Here is a 24013-nt window from a genome sequence, read left to right as displayed (position 1 = left end):
GGCGGGGGCTGATGGAGCTCAGCCCCCTGTTGCTATGATGAGAATGGTTATCAGAGCTACTGCACCATCTACCAGGAAAAATAAGGAGCTTTTTATACAGGCGCCAATGATTGACCTCACTGAATGCTAGTCAGCATGGTTACCAGGCCTTTTGCACTGCCCCATGTGCCAATAGGCTGACGATGAGGATGGGTATCAGCCATATTGCACCATCAGCCACCCATGGCGGGGGGGGAGTGAGGATGTTGGTGTTGACTGCTGCAGCATCGCGTCTATCTGCAGCATTCAGTAGAGATAGGGTGACATGTAAAAGAGTCAAGAGGGGATTGTTTTCCCTTTCACTTCTGGGGGTGGGTGCGGGGGGTGCGTAAATTGCCGAGCTGTGCCCTGAACCACCACGGACACTGTGTTTGACCCTAGAAGCATTTGGAGCTCAGCCAAGAATGCAAATGCTTTTCATAGACTGCAGGCACTGTGGGATTGATTGAGTCCTCCAGCCCCCACTCCAGTCCCCCCTCCATGAGCGTCCATTTTGGCTTTCCGTTACGCTTGTCACGCAGCAGTGCGCTGAGTCCCTGCTACGGCGTCTGTCTGGAGATTTTTTAAAAATGATTTTGAATTTCGTCTTCTGTAACGGAGCTCTGATAGAACAGATTTGCCTGCCCTTACTGCGATCACATCCGCATGGTCCATGCTGGAGCTCTTTTTTTATTTTGATTTCGGACTGCATCACCACCCGTGCTGATCGGAGCTCCACACTGGGCAAACAGGAAATATTCAAAAGTTCGTGGGGTTTTTCCTGTCTACCTGGCCACTGTATCCGAGTTCAGATTGTGGTCCAGAGCGGTCAGTGGTGCACTGTGGGATAGCTCCCGGAGGCCAATACCGTCAATCTGCGGCCACACTAACCCTAATCCGATATGGCAATTCCGATACTAGCGCTACTCCTCTCGTCGGGGTGGAGTACAGAAATCGATTTAAAGAGCCCTTTATTTCGATATAAAGGGCCTCTTAGGGTGTGGCGTTAAATCGGTTTTATGCTCCTAAAACCGGTTTAAAGGCGTAGTGTAGACCAGGCCTTAGTGTCATCCAGTGCCTGTGCAGCAGGAGTGCCAGTGAAAAACACTTTAGAAATGTAGACAGATCACGGATGATGCGCCCATGACCTGTCCCTTCCCCTCTGTACACAACTTATCAAATCATCTTAGGGACACTTGTCATTAGGTGGAAGTGTATGGGGAGTGTTTTAAGAGGTTCTAGGCAGCTGGTAGGGATAGTTTAGTGGCTTGAGTATTGGTCTCCTAAACCCAGGCTTGTGAGCTCAATCCTTGAGGGAAGCATTTAGGGATCTGGGGCAAAAAATAAAAACAGTGGGGCGTGGGTCCTGCTTTAAGCAGTGGGTTCAACTAAATGACTTCCTGAGGTTACCATCCATCCTTGATATTCGGTATGTTCCATTCTATGCATCTGATGGAATGGGCTATAGCCCACAAAAGCTTATGCTCAAATAAATGTGTTAGTCTCTAAGGTGCCACAAGGACTCCTGTTTTAATTATTAATGTATTTCAGATTTTGTACAGAAGTGTTTACTACTTAAAATTTCATCTAGGCCAAATATGTTTCATGGCCTCATTAACACTCATAGTGATGAGAACACCACAAATAGTCCATGTTATGTTCGCATCCAACACCAGCTTCCAGTGTATTGAAAATCACAAGTCAAGAAAGCTGAAAAGCTTCAGCTGGGTTTTATTGAACTATCAGGGTTGGCAGTGTCTGGGTGAATGTCTACACTGCAGCTGGGAGTGATTGTTCCAATTCAGCTAGACAGACTTGCATTAGCTTGGCTTGAGCAAATGCACCCAAAATAGCAGTGTGGACATTGGGCTAGTCACCTGAGCTCACACCCTGGGAGTCACACAGGCTCGAGTGCCCAAGTTGCTGCACAAGCCAAAATGTCCCCACTGATATTTTTAGGGTGGTCAGTTGAGCCTAGCGAGTACAAGTATGTCTATCCAGACTGGGATGCTTGCTCCCGGGTGCAGCATTGACATAGGGTGTCTGTCTTCAGAGAGGTGTGTTTCAAGAAGACAAGACTCAGAGCATGTCCATATTGCTGTTTGTTTTACCAGTGTTGCTATACAGATGTAGTTCAACTGGTGGAGCTTATGTAACACAGGGGATTTGAATTTTTGTCATATTGATATAGCTACACTTATAGTAATATCCTTCAGTGGAGCTGGTCGGAAAGCTGATTGTTTTCCTAGAAAAAATACGAGTTAGAAATTATTTGTTTTAGGTTTTTTTTTAAATGACTAAATTAAACAGTTGTGTATGAAAACATTCTTTCAATGTGTGGAAATTCCATTTTGTTTTGGGTTTTGTAAACTGAAAAGTTTTGTTTCAGAGTAGCAGAGGTGTTAGTCTGCATCTGCAAAAAGGACAGGAGTATTTGTGGCACCATAGAGACTAACAAATTTATTTGAGCAAATTTGTTACTCTCTAAGGTGCCACAAGTACTCCTGTTCTTTTTTTGAAAAGTTTTGGTTTTCCATTCTCATTTTTCAGATTATTTTTCCTTTTTTTTCCTTTTTTACATATTTATTTTTTCCATCAGAAAAAGTGAAGGAAGAAAGTGTGGGAAAGTGAGAGGAAATTCTATGTATTTTTATTGTTGTGAAACCATAAAAAGGGTGAAAAAGTAATTCCCGCTGATACTTTCAGACAAAATAAGTATTGGTCTGAAGATGCTTATTCAATCCCGACAAATATTATCACCTCCAACTGCATATCTACCAACTGCCAGCTGCACATCTGACAACACTTGGAAACAACAAGCCAATAGACTCTGATTTGCATAAAGATATATATGAATTTGTGGCACTTCCCTGTTTCCGCTGCTCACACCCACTTGTGGTGCATTTATTCCATACGCTTCAATTAACATTCCTCCCATACCCACTCTTACTTCAACCTGTCTCTCCACCCACACACTCATTACACTGTATTGCCTAAGTTACAACTTACTACATCACCTACCCCCATTCATCCCACACTCTCCTATCCACTCATTCTGCCTACACACTTCATTCTGGGGTCCCATGAACTCCCACACAGGAGCAGCCAAGCTATATGAGGGCAGGCAGAGCACAGCCACAGGATCTAGCATTTATGGCCAAGCCCAGGGAATGTTGGGGACCCAAGAGATGAAGTGAAAGTCCCATTTCACCCAGTAAACAAACCAGGACCACACCACACCCCTTTCATTGCTTCTTCTGATTTCTTGAGCAAGACACTAGCGCAGCCTTAATCCCCATGAAATCAGCTCTCTCCAGTAGCTGGTCTCCTTGTTCTAACACCAGGCTCCACTTTCCCTACTCAGAGAAACAACCCCCTTCAAAGCCCCATCTGCCCACTAGATCCCCCAGCCAAGGGGAGAGCTCAGCTTGGTTCCCCTCAAGTCTGCAGCACCCCCATCCCCACTCCGCCCAAACACCCAGCTCCCTCAGGCAGCAGCTCCCTGCTCCACCCCACAAGAGGGCTCTGCTCATTGCCAGTGAGGCCCATGTCAGAGAGTGAGGCCTCAATCCCTCAGGTGACTGGCACCAGCAACCCCAATCCCTGATCCCTTTTGTGCTCCTCTGCTCCCACATCCTTCTGCCTCCCATCCCACTCCACCTTCCTCTAGCCCTCCATATCCCTCTGTCTGTGCTTCCTGGCTGGCCCTCACTCCTTAAAGCAGCCTGGCCTGCTTTCTTCTGTTCTATTCTCCTCAATATGGACTTGTTTTCGGGAATCTCTCATTGGTCCCTAGAGGTCCCATACGTGCAACAAAATGGTTAGAGGATTTGTGCGGTTATTTTAATTTCTGCATGGGTCCATGCTCCATAGGGCCATGTCTGGATTGTGTGGCACAAGAGAAGGTGATGTTGTAGTGCAGAGTATGGAGAAGAGAGGGCATCAGAGGGAGAATTGACGTGCACCAGGAAGCCTGGCCAATGAGAGCTGCGGGGGCAGCACCTGCGGCTGGAGGCAGTTCTCAGAGTCACTTGCCATGCCTCTGCCTAGGAACAGCTGAGACAGGTCACTTCTTGTGGGGAGCCACTTGAGGTGAACACCCCCTGAATCCAGCATCCCCAAACCCCTCCCACACCAGGAAGCAAGGCACCATCTCCCAGATTCCCAGAGATCCTGCAATGACAATCTCGCATGTCATCACACTCCCTGAACTGCAAAAAGGAAAGAAACTCTCTGATTCTGTGTTTATATCCATGAAAACAAGGGAAACTATGACATTACATTTCAAATCAAAGGCAGGGTTAGAATTTCCCCATCACTAAATGGTGAGCACAGCCATATACAGTTCTTCTATCAAACACACTTTTGTCCATAGCCCAAACTAAAACAACAAATTCTTACGGGATCAATAACTTGTTCTTGAAGAAAGCACAAAAACATTTAGTTCTGCCTCCCAGTGCACATAGCCTGACCGTGTTCTGCTGGCAGTTCCACGCTAACAGCTCTGCATGATAACAGTCTCCATACATATTCAGTGAACCAGCCAGGAAAGCAGCACTGCAGTTGCCAGCATGTATCTCCCAGCTTTACATCACCTGCCCATGAGGTGCTTCTCTGGTATTTTAGTTCCTGGGAAAGTCTCCTGCCCTCCCAGCTGCTTCTCTGGGACCAGTTATTGCTGCAATATTAATTCGAACCTGCTGGACATCCTGTATTTTTTATGGTACATCCAGCAAGTAACAAGAACTGGAATAGAAAAGGCTGCAGATCATCAATTTGGCTAAGTTAACTGTAATGTAGGAAATTTGCATGTTTAAACCACTAAAAAGAAATTCTGAGCAATGGTACCACCAAAGTTTCTGTAGTGGGGTGGCTACATCGCTCAGGCCCTGAAGGGCTTAAAACAGCCCTGGGAGAGGGCTGTGGCAGGGGAAAAGCTAGGCCCACTGGGAAAGCAGCCACAGCTGTAGTCAATGCAATGAGGGCCCAGCTGGCCCTTATAAGAGGGCGGTGGGCCAGAAGAAAAAAGATAGCTCTGGAATTCTAAAAGGAGTGATACAAAGGCTTCCAGCATGTACTGAGCTGCCTTTGGGACTGAAGGTAGAATAACTACTCAAAGTGGACTGTTGCTTATTGAAGAGTGAGGGCACCTAATGACATGCATCTGTCACTGAAAAGGAGTTATTATGGAAACAGATTGGTAGCCGTATTTATTGTGAGTGTTACCAAGAAAATGTTATAGTTGAATCTGTCCTCAGCTACTTATTGGAAATAGGATTCTTCCATTGGTAACAAGGAAATTGACATATACAAATCCTGAAATAGTTCTAGAATCATAGAATATCAGGGTTGGAAGAGACCTCAGGAGGTCATCTAGTCCAACCCCCTGCTCAAAGCAGTGGGGAAGGATAGCTCAGTGCTTTGAGCATTGGCCTGCTAAACCCAGGGTTGCGAGTTCAATTCTTGAGGGAACCATTTGGGGAACTGGGATAAAAATCTGGGGATTGGTACTGTTTTGAGCAGGGGGTTGGACTAGATGGCCTCGTTAGGTCCTTTCCAATTCTATGACATCTATAACACAAACATATAAGCCCTGATGAGATGCTAATACATGGAATAGTTGATCTGTGATAGATTAAACGCTTTTATATTGTGATGTGGCAGACCCTGCACACACACACATACTCACACTCCATGTATCATTTATTTTCTTTTTTTCAAACTAGAGACTTAAAGTTCTCAAGATGTTGCCTGTCTGCAGAGAGCAGCATTTTGGTCTCAGAATTGTTGGCGTTTCATACAGAGGAGACATCCCCCACACTCTCTCCTACAGACTTTACTTTTGTTCTTCCCTGTTGTTTATTCTAAAATGAAACAACAATGTAGACCTAGAGATGACTCTGGCTGCAGCCCTTTTCTCTATTAAGCTGTTCTGGTAACACATAGGTGCTGTAAAACGCTTTGGGGGAGAACTACTTCAATGTATGAGCAACACACGGCTGCTATAACTGTCCTTATGCTGCTCTCCTTGCAACACTGTCCTGTGAGTGGTCCTGGAGATTGTGTCAAATGTTATTAGAGGTGCTGTACAGCCATTAGCACAGTCAAGATTCTGGGCTTCTCCTGCCTGAAGGCAGCAGGGATAAGGAAGCTGTAAATAAGAGAGGCCAAAACAGTTGTTCTAATATATCCTAGGCTAATATATGTAGGGTCAATTCAGCCCAGTATCAGGGCAGCACAAGACTCTCCTTTGCCCCTTACCGCTGGGTTGTGTGGGTGCTAAGTGTGCAAGGGAATTAAACAACGGCTTGGATCTATAAAAGAGAGAGACAAATATTTATGTTCACACAGTCAAATCTTGTTGTGGAATCCTGAAGTTACCGTCCATCATTTACAGCAAGGGAACCCCAAAATGCAGCATCCAATGCGAGAAGTTCTGGGGGGACAATTGTTAAAGTAGCATGTATCTCTTCCCCACTCCAGAAGGCCACATAGCCAGAAGCGACGGGGAGGACAGGTTAATGCTGCACAAAGAAAGAGTTTTGATTTTCATCCACACAGCGGTTAAACCAGAGTTGTGATTGCAGCAAGATGGGCATTTCTCATTCAAAGAATATCTCTTTGGCTGAGATCTGGACAATGAAGCCCTAATATTTTCTTGTACAACATTCTACTAGATCTTTAATAATATTTGAATAACTGTAATGGCTCCGTTAAAAAGACAATCAAGTGAGCTAATTCAGCTGGCTCCCTAACTGCAGATTTCAGAGCAACAGCACTGTGGGCTTTCTTCACATCCCTATGCCTTTATGGAATAGACGGGAAGCAGCTGCCTACATCGCCAGCTTCCTGTAGTGGCTACTGCCATTCTTTTAACTCTTTCTGACTCCTAACAGTGATGTACCAGGCAGTATCATCAACGTTGATTGGCTGAGCAGGTTTGGTTCAGCACTGGGTAGGATGTCTGCGACATTTAGAAACTGAATGGTTTGAACAAATCCCTTCCCTGGATACCTGATTGTCTGTGAGACTTTGTGCAAACATTCTTGTGCAGATCCAGCACTTAAGAATACTTTCTTAATGACCAATTGCCAGGGTTAGACATGTTAGAAAGGCCAGTCCTTTGGGAATACAGCCCAAATATCCATCACCTCATTCTTCAGGATATTTAAATTAGACTATATTAAATTGGATTTTAGCTGGGCTTTCATTAAATATCCACTCAACACAGACATAAGCCCAAGATCTAAACAATATTGATTCATTGCTTTCTTGAGCTCCACCTCTAACTCTCTGTTTCCTCTCTTGTCGTATACAGGGATTGTAAATTCTTTGGTGCAAGGAGTGTGTGTGTGTTGTACATTAGGAGAAAGCCTGAGAAAATAAATTCCTAGTCTATCATTAGGACTCCTAGGGCCTAATTTACCTGCATTGCTTTGCACCACCAAGAAGAGGAAAGCAAAGAGAAGGTAAAGGAACTTCATGGCTTAAATATGGCCTGGAATTCAGCGGCACTGGAGAGAAGAGGGACCAAGGTAAACAGAAGATGGCGAGCCTTTGTTTTTATAGAGCATTGGCGATTGTGACATGCTGATTTGTTGATATCTTGTTTTGATGCAAAAGTGTGTGTTGCAATCTGTTAATTATGACTGTTATTTGTATAGCACAATAAAAATGCCTGGAGAAATTCAGGGAAATACAATTGACCTGTGCCTGCCTTGAAGAAGTTACAACGTGAACATTTACATCCAGATAACATCTACTACCTGGTCAAAAGTCTACACTATACTTACTTCAGATGAGGGCCCTAGTGCAGAATGCCATTCCAGAACTCAGCTCTCACAGGCAAGAGATTGGCAGTAGGGTGTGTGCATTTGTGTATTTGTTTTTTTTGCAATTTTGATTAATATTTTGTGTGCAGCATTTAAAGTGATACCTTGCCATTTTAATACCATTTTTATACAGATGGCCATGCTCCAGTTGGATTCCCTCCAGCTGCTGATGGGAACAGAAGGATCTGCCTTTAATTGATACCTGTCTGTCACAATGATAGCCAAGGCTGGGTTTGGCAGAGGCTGGAGACTGTGGGTGTCACAGATGTGAATGAGTGTACTGCTCCAGATAAAACCACCTACTCTCAAAATAAAAAAAAATGCCTCCTTTTCCCTTTCCTCTGCCAGTTAATCCCACCCTGTTCTCTTTTTCTGGACCAACTGGAAGTTGAAGTGAAACTTTGCTGAAGTTTGAGGAAGGTTCCCTTACCCAATGACACTCACACACCCTGATCCCTAATCTCTATCACTCAGTGAGGTGTGTGTGTGTGTTGGGGGGGTAAATATTCTCCTCGCATGCTATCAAACCTCCTCTTTCTAGGCCCTTCATGATGGAATCCTCCCTCCAAACAGCCCTATGCTTTCCTCTTGCTTTGTGCCCTGTTCCTGAGGGGAGGCCCAATCACCTTATACCCCTACACTCCAGCATCTTGAGGAGATGGTCATCACCCTGCTGACTGTCCTATGGGTGTTTGGTGGCTCGCTCCTCCTCACATTATCTTATAATTCTGGCTAGCCCTCTGCCAAGACTGAAGTTATTGATATCCTCTGAGGATCAGGCACCTTCATCCTTTAGTAGCAGGATGCACCAATTCTTCTTTATGCACCAGATTAGGCACGTCCTACTACTTTAATGCACTGTTGATATTTAACCCAGGTTATTGCATATTAATAGCAAAGGAGAAAACAAATGGGGCCTGTGGTCTGTTTTGCCTCTTTGTAAGGTATCAAGAGACCTGAGGAGTGTATAGTTTTTAAAGCTGTTTACATTTAAACCACTTCTGTGCCGTCCAGATTCTGGGCTGGCTGGGGCCAAAGTGATTCTGTCTACATTTGAACAACTGTGGTGGTTGCTCTAATTTACAGTAGCCCTACCCAGACCACCTATAGGTGGCTGCACAGCACGGAGCATCCCACAATCTACATTGTCCTCAAAGATACAGATACATCTCTCTCAGTCCTGACAATCCCCAGCACCATCCTCCTCACCGCCCCTATGCCAGTGTGCGCAAGGGAGGCAATCTATGTCTATTTGCATCAGTTCTATGCTTTTCGGGGGTTGGGGGAATTCTCCCCTGGTACTTTGCCAAGGTAGATCATCATACGTGACCAGCTCCGCTCTCTAAAGGGGGTTCTTTTTTCACTTTAGAATAGGGAAAACAACAATGAAGAATAGAAGTAAAGTCTCCAGGAGAGACTGTGCAGTGGGCATCTCCTTTGTGTCAATCTGCTGCAACTCAAGACCAAAATGGCTACTCTTTGCATACTGGCAGCATTTTTAGCAATTCAAAGATAAAACACAGAGAAAGGAAAAACCCAGAAGTTTGGAGTTTAGTTCCTGGATGACTCTGTCTGTGTGTGTGGGGGGGGGGGGGGGCCTTTGCGAGTGTTTAGGCATGTGTTCACACAGGGAGGCAAGTGAGAACATATGTGTCAGGTAAGCGAATGTAGGAGAAACCATGAGTGATTCTTTCCTTCTCTATAGAGACAAATTCCCAATACATTTAGGGACTTTCCGCCTGGTCTTTGCACTCAGAGGTGCAAACAAGAGGGTGGCAGAATCCGCACCTCCCCCCACCATTGGCCATAGATGCTATTACAAATTCACCTGAAAGTCCTTGCCAAGTTGCTATCTTCTCCTTCCAGAGAAAATCAGTATTTTACTAGGTGATGGGGTGGAGAAGAGGGGAAACAAAGTTACTAATTCCTGATCTTGGGGCAGATTAATGTGGTATTTCCAACAACACATAGTGCAGAGGTTTGTAATTAACACCCCATATACTTTGACTTCTAAACGAAATAAATATGTGTGTTTCCTATGTTACCAACCTGTGAATTCTGGGCACTCGCTGGATCGGGAGGTTGCAGAAGTTTGCGGGACACCAAGTACTACATGTTGCGGGTACTGACAACAGGCTGATTTGACTTGGTAGGCAAATTGCAGGATATTGTTTGTACAAATGTCTAATGACTACTAAGCCCTACCAACCACACATTTTTTTCTTGTTCAAAACAATAAGAAATTCAATGGGAAAAAACTACATTAATGTAGAGTTAACGTTGCTTGGTGGTATGTTGTCCCAATGCAGGATGCTGCATTGAGCAAATCTTAAACTTCTGAAAACCAGAAAATGCACAGTTAAGTTGCCCACACAAACTTCACTCAGCCCTCTTTCAGAAATATTCCAGAATGCCCCATTGATGCAGACACCTTTACTGTGTCAACCCCACAGTTGCTGAAATATAAAAGCTCTTAAACTCCTTTTACAAGTGTCACGCTGTCTAGATCAGTGGTTCTCAAACTAGGGCCGCCGTTTGTTCAGGGAAAGCCCCTGGCAGGCCAGGCTGGTTTGTTTACCTGCCGCGTCCGCAGGTTTGGCTGATCGCGGCTCCCACTGGCCGTGGGCGGCCAGCACATCCCTCGGTCCGTACCACTTCCCGCAGCCCTCATTGGCCTGGAGCGGCAAACCGCGGCCAGTGGGAGCCGCAATCGGACGAACCTGTGGACACAGCAGGTAAACAAGCCGGCCCGGCCCGCCAGGGGCTTTCCCTGAGCAAGTGGCGGCCCTAGTTTGAGAACCACTGCTCTAGAGTGGTTCACCATTGTGAGTGCCTTCTTCAGGACAGACTGTCAGAAAATAGAGCAGACACCTCAAACTGGTGGTGTGTTCTATAATTCGATTTCCCTAAGCCAGTAACAAATGTGAACTGGATCACTATACCATTCTTACCACGGAGTCACAGAAAGTCCTCTTGGACCCTCCAGTCTGTCTTCCCATCCTCACAAACTGGATTTTGTGATAAAAGGTCACTTACACCAAAAAACATACCACATTTAGGTTGCTTCCAGTCCCAAGAGACCAGTCACTTACCCCTGATCAATTGGTGTCCTAGATCGTACATCAAACACAAGGTTGGTGTCCAGATCTATAGTAAACTAACTAAAGGTTTATTAGCTAAGAAAAGAAAATGAGAGTTATTGTTAGGTTAAAGCAGGTAAAATATGTGTACTGGTGAGTCTCAGTCTATAATTCCAAATGTTAGCAGAGATGTAGTAATCTGCCAGTTTCCCAAAAGTCTCTCAGGGCTACCCAGAATATCTCTATGGATCTGCGTCTTCTTGTTCAGTTATTCCACCCAGTGAGAATCAAAACCGTTCAGAGATGCAGGATCTTTCCTTGAATCCATACTTACAGCTCCTTCTCACAGAAAACAAGCTGACAGGGTCACTACCCACATAGACTCTTCCTTTGATGACAGAGTTAGGAATGCATTGACCTCTGATCATCACACACAATGACACTTGCTTTGAAATGATCACTCTTCTGTTCAAGTTCCTCATTGCATTCCACAAGGCTTCTTTCTCATTTGATGGGTTATTTAGTTACATGCGTATACACGAGGTAAATCTTTACTACACATTATAATGGGATCCAGATAAGTAAAAACAATGCGTGTAACATCCCATTAGTTTCATGAAGTTTAAATACCAAATACACTTTATACATTTAACAATCACTTTGATCTATACTAATACTCAAGTAAAATGGCCTGGGGTTTTGGCATGAGCTGGCACCTGGTCTGCCAGACTGACAACAAACCATTCATTCTCATCCACTAACACACCCAGTACTCTTAATTAGCCTCTTAGAGTTGATATGGCTACTTCCACCTTTTCGTGTTCTGTATGTATATATATCTCCTTACTATATGTTCCATTCTATGCATCCAGTGAAGTGGGCTGTAGCCCACGAAAGCTTATGTTCAAATACATTTGTTAGTCTCTAAGGTGCCACAAGTACTCTTGTTCTTTTTGCGAATACAGACTAACACGGCTGCTACTCTGAAATCTGAGAAGTTTCAGATCTTTTTAAAATGAAAAAAAAATGTCCTTAGTAACATTGAGGATATTGTGACCCTGGCAAGGAGGGCTAAATTGTCTTTAACAGTTGGTGCCATAACAAAGCTGGGATTGAACCCATATGTTTTGTCATGACTACCCCCCAGCCTTAGCAATGATCATAAAATAGCTCACATTGAATGCTGGTGAGTTAAACTTGTGGATGCCCGTGGTACCTGCAAGTGACAAGCAGCTCTCACGGTTAGTCTCATTCACTTTGTTCACATTTGCCGGTGACAGGGTTCCCCTGTCATGTCGATAGAGAAATTCCATCTTTGCAGTGCCATTTCACTTTGCCCACTTGGAGTCTGGCGTGGCCCAGTTTCCCTCTGACTTCCAAAAATCCTTTGCATACACCTAGAGACTTTAAAAAAATGTCCCTACCCCCCTTTGGGGGTCTAATTTATTTAGATTATTCGGCTCCCGTTTCTCTGGCCCCCGTTGCAGAACCTCAGCCAGCTGGTCCCCAGCCTGCATCTGTAGCCTTCATACCATGGCAGTAATGCGGAACCACAAGCCCTGACCCAGAGACTTACTGTTAAGGTCTTACGACCTCATAGCAGCCACACCCAGGCCCCTGATTGGCTGGACATCCAACATTCTCATTGGACATCTGTACTATGGAAAGTCCCCAAAAGGCTAAGGAAGGTCTCTGAGCAATGGGCCAGCACCTTCTGCCTAAACTACATTGCCTGACCTTGCCTCCCTAACCTTAACCTGGCCCTTTGGATTGGATCTGCCAGCTACTGACCTCTGTGAGAACTCTGACCATTCTCCCAGACTGCCTCTGACACTGATTGACCTCCTGGCTACCCAACCACCCGATACCTCTGGACTTCCCCGGCCTGCTTTGGCCACTGGGCATTACACCCTTCTGGTTTCTGGTTTGTACAGCTCTCCTGCCTCAGGCCTGTGTGTTCGCAGTCCTGGCCTACCTGGCATGTAAATGTCCCCTCTGGCTCAGGGTTTTCATTGCCCTCCTTCCTGGGCCTGTCTCCTGGCTGAGTGCATCCCTCAGCAGCTCTCTCAGTGCCTGGGTTTGGAGCCTCCTGTTTGAGTCACTTGCCCCCAGTCACCTGAGCACACCTGGACCCTTCCCAGGTGGGTCTAATCACCCCAAACACCTGTTTGTTCTGGCTCAGAGAGAGGGGAGCCTGCTGGCTCACCTCCACATTCAGAGGTCCTGGTCCCAGGCCCATCATAGAGCAATAGGCTGAATTTTTCCTAAACCTTCCCCATCCCAGTCACTAAATGTTCCCTGGGACCTTCTTCCACAAACCCACTGTGTATTTTGGGTTATTCCAGATACCTGCAATGAGGTAACTGGCTCCTCACATTTCCTTAAAGCAGTGGTTCTCAACCAGGGGTACGTGTACCCCTGGGGGATGCAGAGGTCTTCCAGGAGGTAACTCAACTCATCTAGATATTTGCCTTGTTTTACAACAGGCTACATAAGAAGCACTAGCGAAGTCAGTACCAACTAAAATTTCATACAGACAATGACTTGTTTATATTGGTCTATATACTGCTATACACTGAAATGTAAGCACGATATTTATATTCCAATTAATTTATTATATAGTTATATGGTAAAAATGATAAAGTCTGCACTTTGTTGTAGTAATAGTGTGCTGTGACACTTGTATTTTATGTCTGATTTTGTAAGCAAGTAGTTTTTAAGTGAGGTGTAACTTGGGGGTACGCAAGACAAATTAGACTTCTGGAAGGGGTACAGTGGTCTGGAAAGGATGAAAGCCACTGCCTTTCAGGCAGTTCTCTGTTGCATCGTGCAAGGGGTTGGAGCCATCAGTCCTCAGCCACCTATGAGGCTGGACCCTGTAACCCTTCCCTTACTGATCCTGGTATTTTGGGAGGGCAGTGCCCCCTCCACCCCGTGAGGGCCCCAAAGAATGCAGACGGGAGTTAGCTAGGGACAGGCAGGAGATGGAGGTCTTTGGGACTCACCTAGAAGATTGAGATCAGAGGGGACAAAGCCTGAGAGTTTGGTGTCCAGGGATAGAGGGGTATATGCAGGGATTTAAAGAGTCAGAGGGATGAGGGGGGCAGGAGGCAGGTAGGGTGGGATGGGGAGGCAGAGGGATGTGGGAGTTAGAGGCAGACAGAAGGGATTTGGAGTTGGGGTCCCCTGGCAGCAGCCAGCTTGCTCCCTGATATGGGCCTCACTGGTAATGACAAGGGCCCTACTGTGGGGCAGGAGCAGGGTGCTGCTGCCTGAGGGAGACAGGAGTTCAGGTGTTGTGGGAATGAAGGTGCTGGGGATTTGGGGGGAACCAGGCTGAGCTGCCCTTTGGTTGGGAAATGTAGTGGGGACCTGGGGCTTTGAAAGTGAGTGATTTTCTGACCAGGGAAAGAGGAGCCAGGCATTAGAACCGGGAAACCAGGTATTGTAGAGAGCTGTTTCATCAGGAATAGGGCTGTGCCAGTTTCTTGCCCAGAAAACTGGGGACAGGGATAATGGAGGCAGAGAAGGTGGGCCTGCAGTGTTTACTGGGAAAGGTCTGATTTCCACTGAACACGGGGCAACCACATGCTTCCCTGGGCTTGGCTATAAATGCTAGATGCTTTGTGAAGTGGAGAGGGGTGACGTGTGCAGAACGGTTGTGTAGAGTAAGCGTGTGGGTAGGGAGTGGGGGCATGGGTGTACTGAAGAGTGTATCTATCTATCTGTCTGTCTGTCTGTCTGGTGGGTGCACACAGAATGAGATGATAGGAGAGTATGGGATGAATGGGGATAGGTGAAGCATTAAGCTTTATCTTGGGGATCATGATGTAATTAGTGAGTAGGTAGAAAGACAGGCTGGAGTGAGAGTGGGTGTGCAATGAATGCACTGAGAGGGCATCAGGACAAACAGGCAATGTGTCCTCAAATTCACATTTATATTTATGGGAATCAGAGTCTACTGGGGTTGTTGTTTATATATGCTGGCAGGGATCCTGCTGGGAGTTGTCTGAGATGTAACTGGGAGTTGGTCCAGTCTGTCAGGTTTCCCTTAAACCAGTTGGGAATGAGTATCTTGCTCTTCGGGGATGGCGTTAGTCGTTGGCTAGGTGTGTGTTCATTCTGCGTGCTGTACTGGCTCTGGGCATTTAGCCCATACAGCAGTCTCCGATCGAATTGCCCCATAAAACCACAAGACTTGGTTTAGTAACGAAGGCGCCTGGCCAGGTTTATTGTCAATGAAGCATGGTAATAGCACCCGGCAGACTCTGCGGGGATACTGAGACAATGGATTCAGCTCAGTGAATAGCAGGACTTTCCACTCCCCCATCGGCTGGCCAAGAAACTCCCTCTGACCCCCCTCTTCATACACTGATACAAACAAGTTACGTATTGCCCCTCTGATGTGGTTAGTTACCCCCCTCCATCTTGTACATGTTGGTTTGATCAGAACATCTCTGTCCATACCCTGTCCTTAAGATGGGGTGACTGTATCCTCGTATCATCCCCGATGAATGAGTTTACACTATAACTTTGGATCAGGGTATAACGGTACTACTCTTCTGGAATGTGTTTATCTGAATACTTAGTGCCTAGGAGTGCTTGTGTTCTTGCAACGCCAGCCCTGTTCTTGCCAAGTTCATGTACTGGACAGTGAATCTGCAGGCAGGCCTCTGTGTTGTAACAGGGCAAGGACTGACTTTAGTTTGGGCCTTTGGCCTTACATCAGGCCCTATTACCAGGCCTCATGTCTCAGTCTCTATCTTTCACATTCCTCTCCACAGTGACCTTGCTCACCTCTGCTTCACCCCCATCAGGTGTCACACTAAACTGCTTCTCCTGGACAGTACAGAGACATGTCTAGAGGCTTATGTGGAACCACATACTGGCTGAAGAAATCAGTCACAATTAGGGCTTCTTGGGTAACTTCTTGTACTTCCAGAAATTCACAAGCTGGATAGGAGAGTTTTTAGAGTGACTGTTGTATGCCATATTTCTGTGATGTTGAGCTGAATTTTGTTTGCATCCTGGAACACCCCATTGAAAAACTGCATACTCATCTGGTCTCCTTAGATGGCTCTTTCTCTGAGGGATAGCTCAGTGATTTGAGCATTGGCCAGCTAAACCCTGCGTTGTGCGTTCAATCCTTGAGGGGCCACTTAGGGATCTGGGACAAAACCAGTACTTGGTCCGGTTAGTGAAGGTGGGGGGCTGGACTCAATGACCTTTCAGGGTCCCTTACAGTTCTATGAGATAGGTAGATCTCCTTATATTTCGCTCTTGAAACAAGATGTTCTCTTCATCATAGCAAGGGGCTTCTGGGAGCAGCGCTGCCAGCCAGCCAACTGTTAAGCTTCAGCGGGCAATGTTTCCAGCCCAGACACTTGTGCTATACCTATTCCAATTGGTACACATTTCCCTTCTGGGATGTCCTACATGGCTGGAACCCACTCCATTTGGTAAAGGGTGATGGGGAGGAGTTCTTAGAAGGGGGCTCTTGTCCCCATTCTGGATGGGGCTTCCCACCCTGGCCCTTGCCCTGATTGGTCACTCCAGCCCTTGGGGATGACCTACACTGCTGAAAACCTCCGTAATTGGTAGAAGTTTTCAGGGTGGAGTTCTTAGAGGGGTCACCCGCTAATCAGTGCTTCAGCCCATGTGTTACTCTCTGCCCTGGAAGTAAATCACCAAAATGGGGGACGGAGAGTCTTAACGGAACAGGGGAAGGGGCATTATGGGTTATGGGCGGGATCAAAATTTGAGTGATGGGATACCCTTATACTACTCCCCACCACCCCCAAAAGTTGATACAAATCTTATTTTTATATATCAAAATATTGAATTTTAAAAATAAAATCAGATTGGTTTATTTACCTGTTGCTAGTAGTTTACTTCCCTTATACTTTAAGTCTAAATTGCTAATGTGAATGTGTTGTACTTGTTTCTTTAATTAGTTTCTTCATTATTAGTAGAATTTCAGATATTGCATACAGATTTTTTCTACTTAATATATTCATTTAGGCCAAATGTCTTCCAGGGTCTTACTAACATACCAAGTAGTTAGAACACCACAAACTCAAAGAGGAAATAGTTTGTGCTATATTTGCATCCAACACCACCTTCTAATATACTTAAAATCCACAGTGAAGAAGGCTGAAATGTTTCAACCAGGTTCTACTGTAACATCACTACTCTATTTGCAGTGGCTGGATGTCTCTAGAGCAATGTTTCAAGAAGGATCGTACACATCAGAAAAGGGCAGACAAATAAACAGTGACAAGTTTTTAAAGTGCTTGTACACAAATGCTAGAAGTCTAAATAATAAGATGGGTGAATTAGAGTGCCTTGTGATAAAGGAGGATATTGATATAATAGGCATCACAGAAACATGCTGGACTGAGGACAATCAATGGGACACAATCATTCCAGGATACAAAATATATTGGAAGGACAGAACAGGCTGTGTGTGTGTGTGGGCGGGGGGAGTGGAACTATATGTGAAAGAAAATGTAGAATCAAATGAAGTAAAAATCTTAAATGAATCCACCTGGTGAAAGAGATATATTTTAATCAACATGGCTTAGTTTATTGCAGGTCTGAAGAGTGCACCATATACGAACTATACTTGTTCCAAATAGCCCCAATGCAGACCAGCATCGAGAAAAGCACCTACATCAATGTACTGGCTCTATCAGCCTTATGGAGGCTGCCCCTTTCAATTTTTTATAGCATGGAATGGGGTAAATTATACGCATTTAAACAACATGCTACTGTACCTTTGTTTCTGTATTCTAAAAGAAGACAGAATCCCCCTCAATGGTAGTGGTGGGGCAAGGTGGTCCTGGTGGATTATCTGTGGCCTCTATTTTCAGTCAGTTGGATGTCACAGTGGAAGACGGCCTCATAAGCCAAAGCAACAACTGTTCCCCTCACAGGGCTTTTATAGACTCAGTGCTCAATTAAAGCAACAACACCCTAACCACACAATTTTCCGCTGGCCTGTGTTACAAAGACACTCCTGGACAACACAAAGCAACCGAGCTGGATGGTGAGAATCAACGGTTTGTGAGGCGGGCAAACCTGATCACTCAGAGCAGGAAGATTCAGCTGCTGGCTCATCTACAAAGCAGCCTGTTTTTCCAAGGAAAACTTGGGTTGAATGTTATGGATATAAAAATTAAGCTGACACGCAGTAAAAAAACTGTCTGCTTAATGGGCAGTGTGACCAAAGGCTTTCAACTACAGGTTATATCAGCATCCCTTTTTGTGACAAAAGTATGGATGGCTCTGAGTGTCCATCCTGCTTACCTCTAGTGCTAAATATGCTGCTTACCTCTAGTGCTAAATATCCTGTGGATTGTTTGAGGATGGCCATAGGCAGCAGGGTCAGTAACCAGGAGAACCAATTCTTGAGGCAACTACCCAAAATGCTTGTCCTTGGTCTTGTGGATAATAACAACTTTAGTGGAAATTACACTCAAAACCTCTTTCACTTTAAACACTAGGATATTAATTTAGTTGGTGTTGGTCCTGCTTTGAGCAAGGGATTGGACTAGATGACCTCCTGAGGTCCCTTCCAATCCTAATATTTTATGATTCTATGATTCTAATGTTGTGGCCATGTATGTGGATGGTGAACAGATACCAGCTAAGCTTTTGCAGCCAGACTTCGAGTCTGCGAACTGCATGAGAGAGTACATGAACCTGGTACAAATGACTGGTAACCCCATGAAAGATCATTCCCTGTTAATCAGTCATGAGTTTTCACAGGGTTACATCTTGTTTGCCTTAGGTCTGTCTCCCAACCAGGAATGCGCTGATTAAAACCGGGAACCTGAGAGCAGAAATGTATTTTGTGAAGGCATTGACAATAAATGTCAATATGATTGTTTATGAGGTTTTTATTTTGGACAATGTCATAGAGTTAAATCAGAGATGAAACATTCTGTTTGACTACATGTGAATATTGATACTGTTCAGCTATCACATTTTTTATCAGCGGACTCAGACACGTGGCAAGCTGTCCCAGAGATCCAGACACTTACACAACCAACTAGGTGAACATTGGCATGAATTGTACTTGGTGGTGCATGGCCAATATGAGTTTTTTACTCTTCCGCTGGTGGGGGACCCCTTAATTGCTCCAGCTGATGGCTGGGCAACAGGTATGTTTTTTTCTGCATACTCCATTACTGATTAGTCAAAATCCCCATTTTCAGAGAGATAAAACATAACAGAGGTCCAATAACCCCTCCGGACTGCTTTGCCAGATGCTTCTTTATTTTAAGATAGACCCTTCTTTACACAAAGGGTTTTTTTTTCCCAATAAATTTGCCTTTTTCGGCAAATGCACTTGATTCTGTGTCAAAGGGACATTTCTTTTTAAGATATTGAGCGCTATTTCTGAAATGGCCACTGCTAAACCATCAGAGGCCGAACACAGTATATCCTTACTTTGCTGTGGGGCTGATTTGCTAAGCAATTTTAAAAGAGCCAGGTTTCTCTTCACACAACCATAGGCACTGACTCCACAGGGAGTCAGGCACCCACCAGCAGCTCCCCGCCCTGCCCCAGCTCACCTCTGCCTCCCCTCAATGCGCTCTGTGCCCGCTTTTCCCCCCTAGCTGCCAGTGCTTGTGCTGCAAATCAGCTGTTTCACACAGCTGGGAGGGAGGGGAGAGGAGGGGTTGGAATGGGCGCAGGGCAGGGGCGGACCCTCCGCAGGCATGCCGCTGAAGACAGCCTGCCTGCCGCCCTCACGGTGACCAGCAGAGCGCCCCCAGTGGCTTGCCGCCCCAAGCACGCGCTTGGCGTGCTGATGCCTGGAGCCGCCCCTGGTGATAGCTGTCTGGGGGGAGAGGAGCTATGGCGTTGGACTGTAATAACATAAACCTGAACACAGCTGTGCAGACACATGCCAAGGTTATATACTGGAAAGTATCTATAGACAATTTTACCTCTTTGAATTTATCAGGCATTTTCTGTACAATATCTCCCACCTCTGGCATTTTCATGATCTCTTCTCTGTGAGGGTGCAAGTCTGTCTCAAAATTTTGACAAGCTGCTGACAATAACATGGAAACACTTTCTGCAAGTCAAGTGTCTTATTCCAGTATATAAATTTCACTTTCTCCCCCAGACATCACTAACAATTCTGCACCTGTAGGTTTCCTGTTTGACATGATGGCCAAGAGCCCACCCACATAACACAGGTTAGTAATGGTGTAAGCCAGGTCTACTAAATACCGTCTCTTTTTATGGATGATTAGGCTATTGAGCATAATATTTAAAACTCTATACCACCCCCACTCAAGTTTTTTACAATTGTCACAATGAGGCATAATGTTCCATCATAATATATGTTTCTCTTATTCAGTAGTAGGTTAGCAGTCTAAGTTTAGAAATCTTCAGCAGATAGGTCATCCCTAGTTATTCTTATTGAAAACAAAGGACTGGTTAAATTACAGTTCTCCGAAGTGAACAAAATCCTGTCAGGCTAACCTACCATTAAAGAATTAAGTATATCACCCCATGCAAGTCTTCCACAACTTGCTGGCTTGAATTTATTCAATCAAGATTGACAAAACAAAATTCCTCACAATACACATCTCTTGTAAATCTAGATAATTTCCATTGGCTTCTTCCCACTTGCTCCACAATACACATCTCTTTTGGGATCTGCATTTTTAGAGGTGTTTGGTGGTTTTTCTACAATACCATCAGGTGTGTCTTCTACATCAGACAGTATTTAAGAGTTAGCCTTCAGGGCACCACCACAAGAATCATCAGGAGTAGATGAGAACCCCTCTACACAGCCTTCTGGGGAATTTTCTGAATCAGACTCCATGTGAGAGTCACCAGCGCCCCCAAGAGCCCAGTATCAGATCTAGCCTCCTCACTCTCAGACAAGACAGTTTGAGAGCCTGTCACTAGCCAATAACTTTGTGGTAGCTGTCTGTTTATCCCCCAAATGCTGACCCCCAGTTTCTTCACCTCTCTGCTGCTTTGTACCATTGAGGATGCTCCTTGTACCCATGCCCCTTTCCATGACTTGTCAGGCGTGCCCAGAACTAGAACCACCTTCTGGAAAAATAAAGTATTTTTCCAAGTCATCCACAAGAGTTTTTGCATTGTTGATGTCTTTTCCAGACATCCTTTTTTTCAGAACCCTGGAGCATACACTAACCACCAGTTTTCTAAACAAAACATGTTTTTTTCCAAATCTTTTTAGAATACCGAAGAGCTGTGCCTAGCTTACTGAGGTAAGGGAATAGTTCATAACAGTTTTCAGATACTTCATAAGAGCTACCTCTGTATCACATTAGCTTTCAGTCCTTGTTTTGTTTTGTTTTTATTGACAACCCCTAAAGCACATGCTCTGGGTTTGTGAAACTATTACAGCTGTCGATTAATTGTAGTTAACTTGCGATTAACTAAAAAAAATTAAGCGTGATTAATCACAGTTTTATTCACACTGTTAAGCAGTAGAACACCAAGTGAAATTTACTAAATATTTAGGATGTTTTTCTACATTTTCAAATATATTGATTTCAGCTACAACCCAGAATACAATGTGTACAATGCTCACTTTATATTATTATTTTTATTGTAACCCTTCTGCCAGGTGGAACCAGAGTGAAGCCAGCAGCAACAAGGGCCATGTTCAGTATCTAGGGATTCCTTTCAACAATACAACACAAAACCGGCTCGAGCCCCCACCCAGTGACCTGGGACAATTACACACCACTCTCTGGGCACCTCTAAGAGGCAATACTTCCCCTCTTGCAAGCAAGTCTGAGCGTAGCAAAAACTTTTAATAAAAGGAGGGAGTTATCTGAGCATTAATTTGGGAAAACACCGCAACTAGGGTTCATAAACACAAACCATGAGCAAAAGACCCTCCCCCAAGTGAGTAGGGCAGTGTCCTTTTCCCCTCAGGGTCTTAAGTCCAGCAACCCAAAAGTCCCTTTAATGTGCCCGTCCCTTCTCTGTACCCCACTCACAGTTGCTGTCCTTGGCCAGTGCAGCCCCAGAGTTCAGAGGTTCATCCGCACCCTGTGTGGAAGGTGGGAGGGGAGGTAAGGAGGCACCTCACACGCTGCACTGCTCGGGCACTTGCTCACCGATTGCCACACCTCTGTGGGGCTCTGCTCTGGCCCGTTCCACCAGCATCTCCATTGGCCGCTTGCCGCACCTCTCCACCCGCCATCCTGCTAGCCGCTTGCCATGCCTCTGCACCAGCCACCTGGCTGGCCACTCACCAAGATGTCTTAACCCTCCCCACCCCGCACAAACACACACACACACTTAACACAGCTCTCCATGATTTCAGCTGTCAGTGATTTCAGCTGTTAGTGGGGGAGCCTCACTGCTGGTGCACACTGGGCAGTCTCTTGCAATAGAGACACTGTTCCAAAGTAGATCTAGCACTTAGACCTAGGTATCAGTGACATCAGCTCTGCAGCATGTAACAAGACTCTCAATTGAGTCTAAACTAGTTCTTTTATTATACCATGGAGAGAAAGGGTCAAATGGTGTCTAAGACCTGTAAACAGGGCCCACACCACCAGGTACAAACACCTGTCCCCACCCTCTCTCAGCTCATTGGGCTTTGGAACCCATGTCCCCTGCTAGGCTGTAGTTTGACCCCATTACCTTTTCTCCTACCCTATGTGGCAAGACAGAACAATTTTTCTCCATCTTTTTATGGCAGTCTTTAAAATATTTGAAGCCTGCTATCATGTCCCCGGCTTAATCTCCTCTTTTCCTAACTAAACATACCCAGTTCCTTAAACTTTTGCTCATATGGTTTGCATTCCATCCCTTTGGTCCTCCTGGTTGCTTGCCTCTGTGTCCTTGCCACTTTCTCCACATCCTTTCTATACAGCGGTGACAAAATTGGACATTGTACTCAAGCTGGTGCCTAACCGGTGCCGCATAGAGCAGTACTATCACCCCACGACCTGCATGCTATGCCTCTATTAACGCAATCCAAAATTGCCTTTGTTTTTTTGCAACAGCATTTCACTGTTGAATCATATTGAGGTTGCGATCCATCCAACTCCAAGATTCTTCTCAGCAGTGCTGCTGCCAAGCCAGTTATCCCCCATTCGCTATTTGTGCATTTGTTTTTTCTTCCCTAAGTGTAGCACTTTACATTTGTCTTTGTTGAATTTCATGTTGTGCTATACCTGTTGTAAAATGTACGTGTTTCCCATCTGGAAGGGACTATGAGTTGAAACCTACCTCATTTCATAGAGGATGGCAGGAGCAAGTCTTAGAGAGATCATGTGCCTCTCTTTGAGATGGGTTAATCCACCCCAAACTTGCCCTGATTGGTCAAGCCCATTCTTGGGGTGGCCCTACAGGTCTGAAAGCCCTCCTGTTGATAGAGGGAAGATAAAGAGTTCTTAGAGGGGTCACATGACCCTCTTCCAGATGGGTCAACCCATCCCACAACTGAATGGTCAAACCCACTCTTGTGGTGGTGTTACTTGCCTGAACCCCACTGTGATTGGCAAAGAATTGTGGGAGGACTTCTTATATGGTTCACGTGCCACATCTTGCTTCCAGTTACATGCCAATCTCGTCCCTGAAATGTACCCTAACTGGTCAAACTCCCTCTTGGGGCAGACCAGTGGGTCACCTAACAGGCCAGAGACAGGCACAGAATCCAGGTCTCCTATGTTGCAGTTCAGTGGTCTAGCCACTAGGGTGCACTGCCTTCCCTATTAATACATTCACCCATTTTCTGACACAGTGCCTTTTCCTAGGAAAGACAAGTCCTTCCAATGCTGGTCCCTGCAGAGGTCATGGTAAGAGCTGTGAGGAAGAGCTAGGGACAGGGCAGAGGGCACTGAGAAAATGGGTTGTTTGTGGAGAAGAGCTCGAGGTAACAATATTTTGCTGCATCACAGAAATGGAAAAGGCACTGAGTTCCATTGTTTTTCCCTTCTCCATGGGAGGACCCCATGTGGCAGCCTCAGCTAAACTCACACTAGGAAATTCAGTCAGGTTTCTGTAAGGCTGGATCTTTGGGATTTGTGCTGCCGTTCTGATTCCTGCACGGGACCCTGCTGCACA

The sequence above is a fragment of the Mauremys mutica genome, chromosome 3, assembly GCF_020497125.1.
Source record: "Mauremys mutica isolate MM-2020 ecotype Southern chromosome 3, ASM2049712v1, whole genome shotgun sequence".
In the NCBI taxonomy this organism is placed as follows: Eukaryota; Metazoa; Chordata; order Testudines; family Geoemydidae; genus Mauremys; species Mauremys mutica.
Note: the sequence above shows the minus strand (reverse complement) of the source record.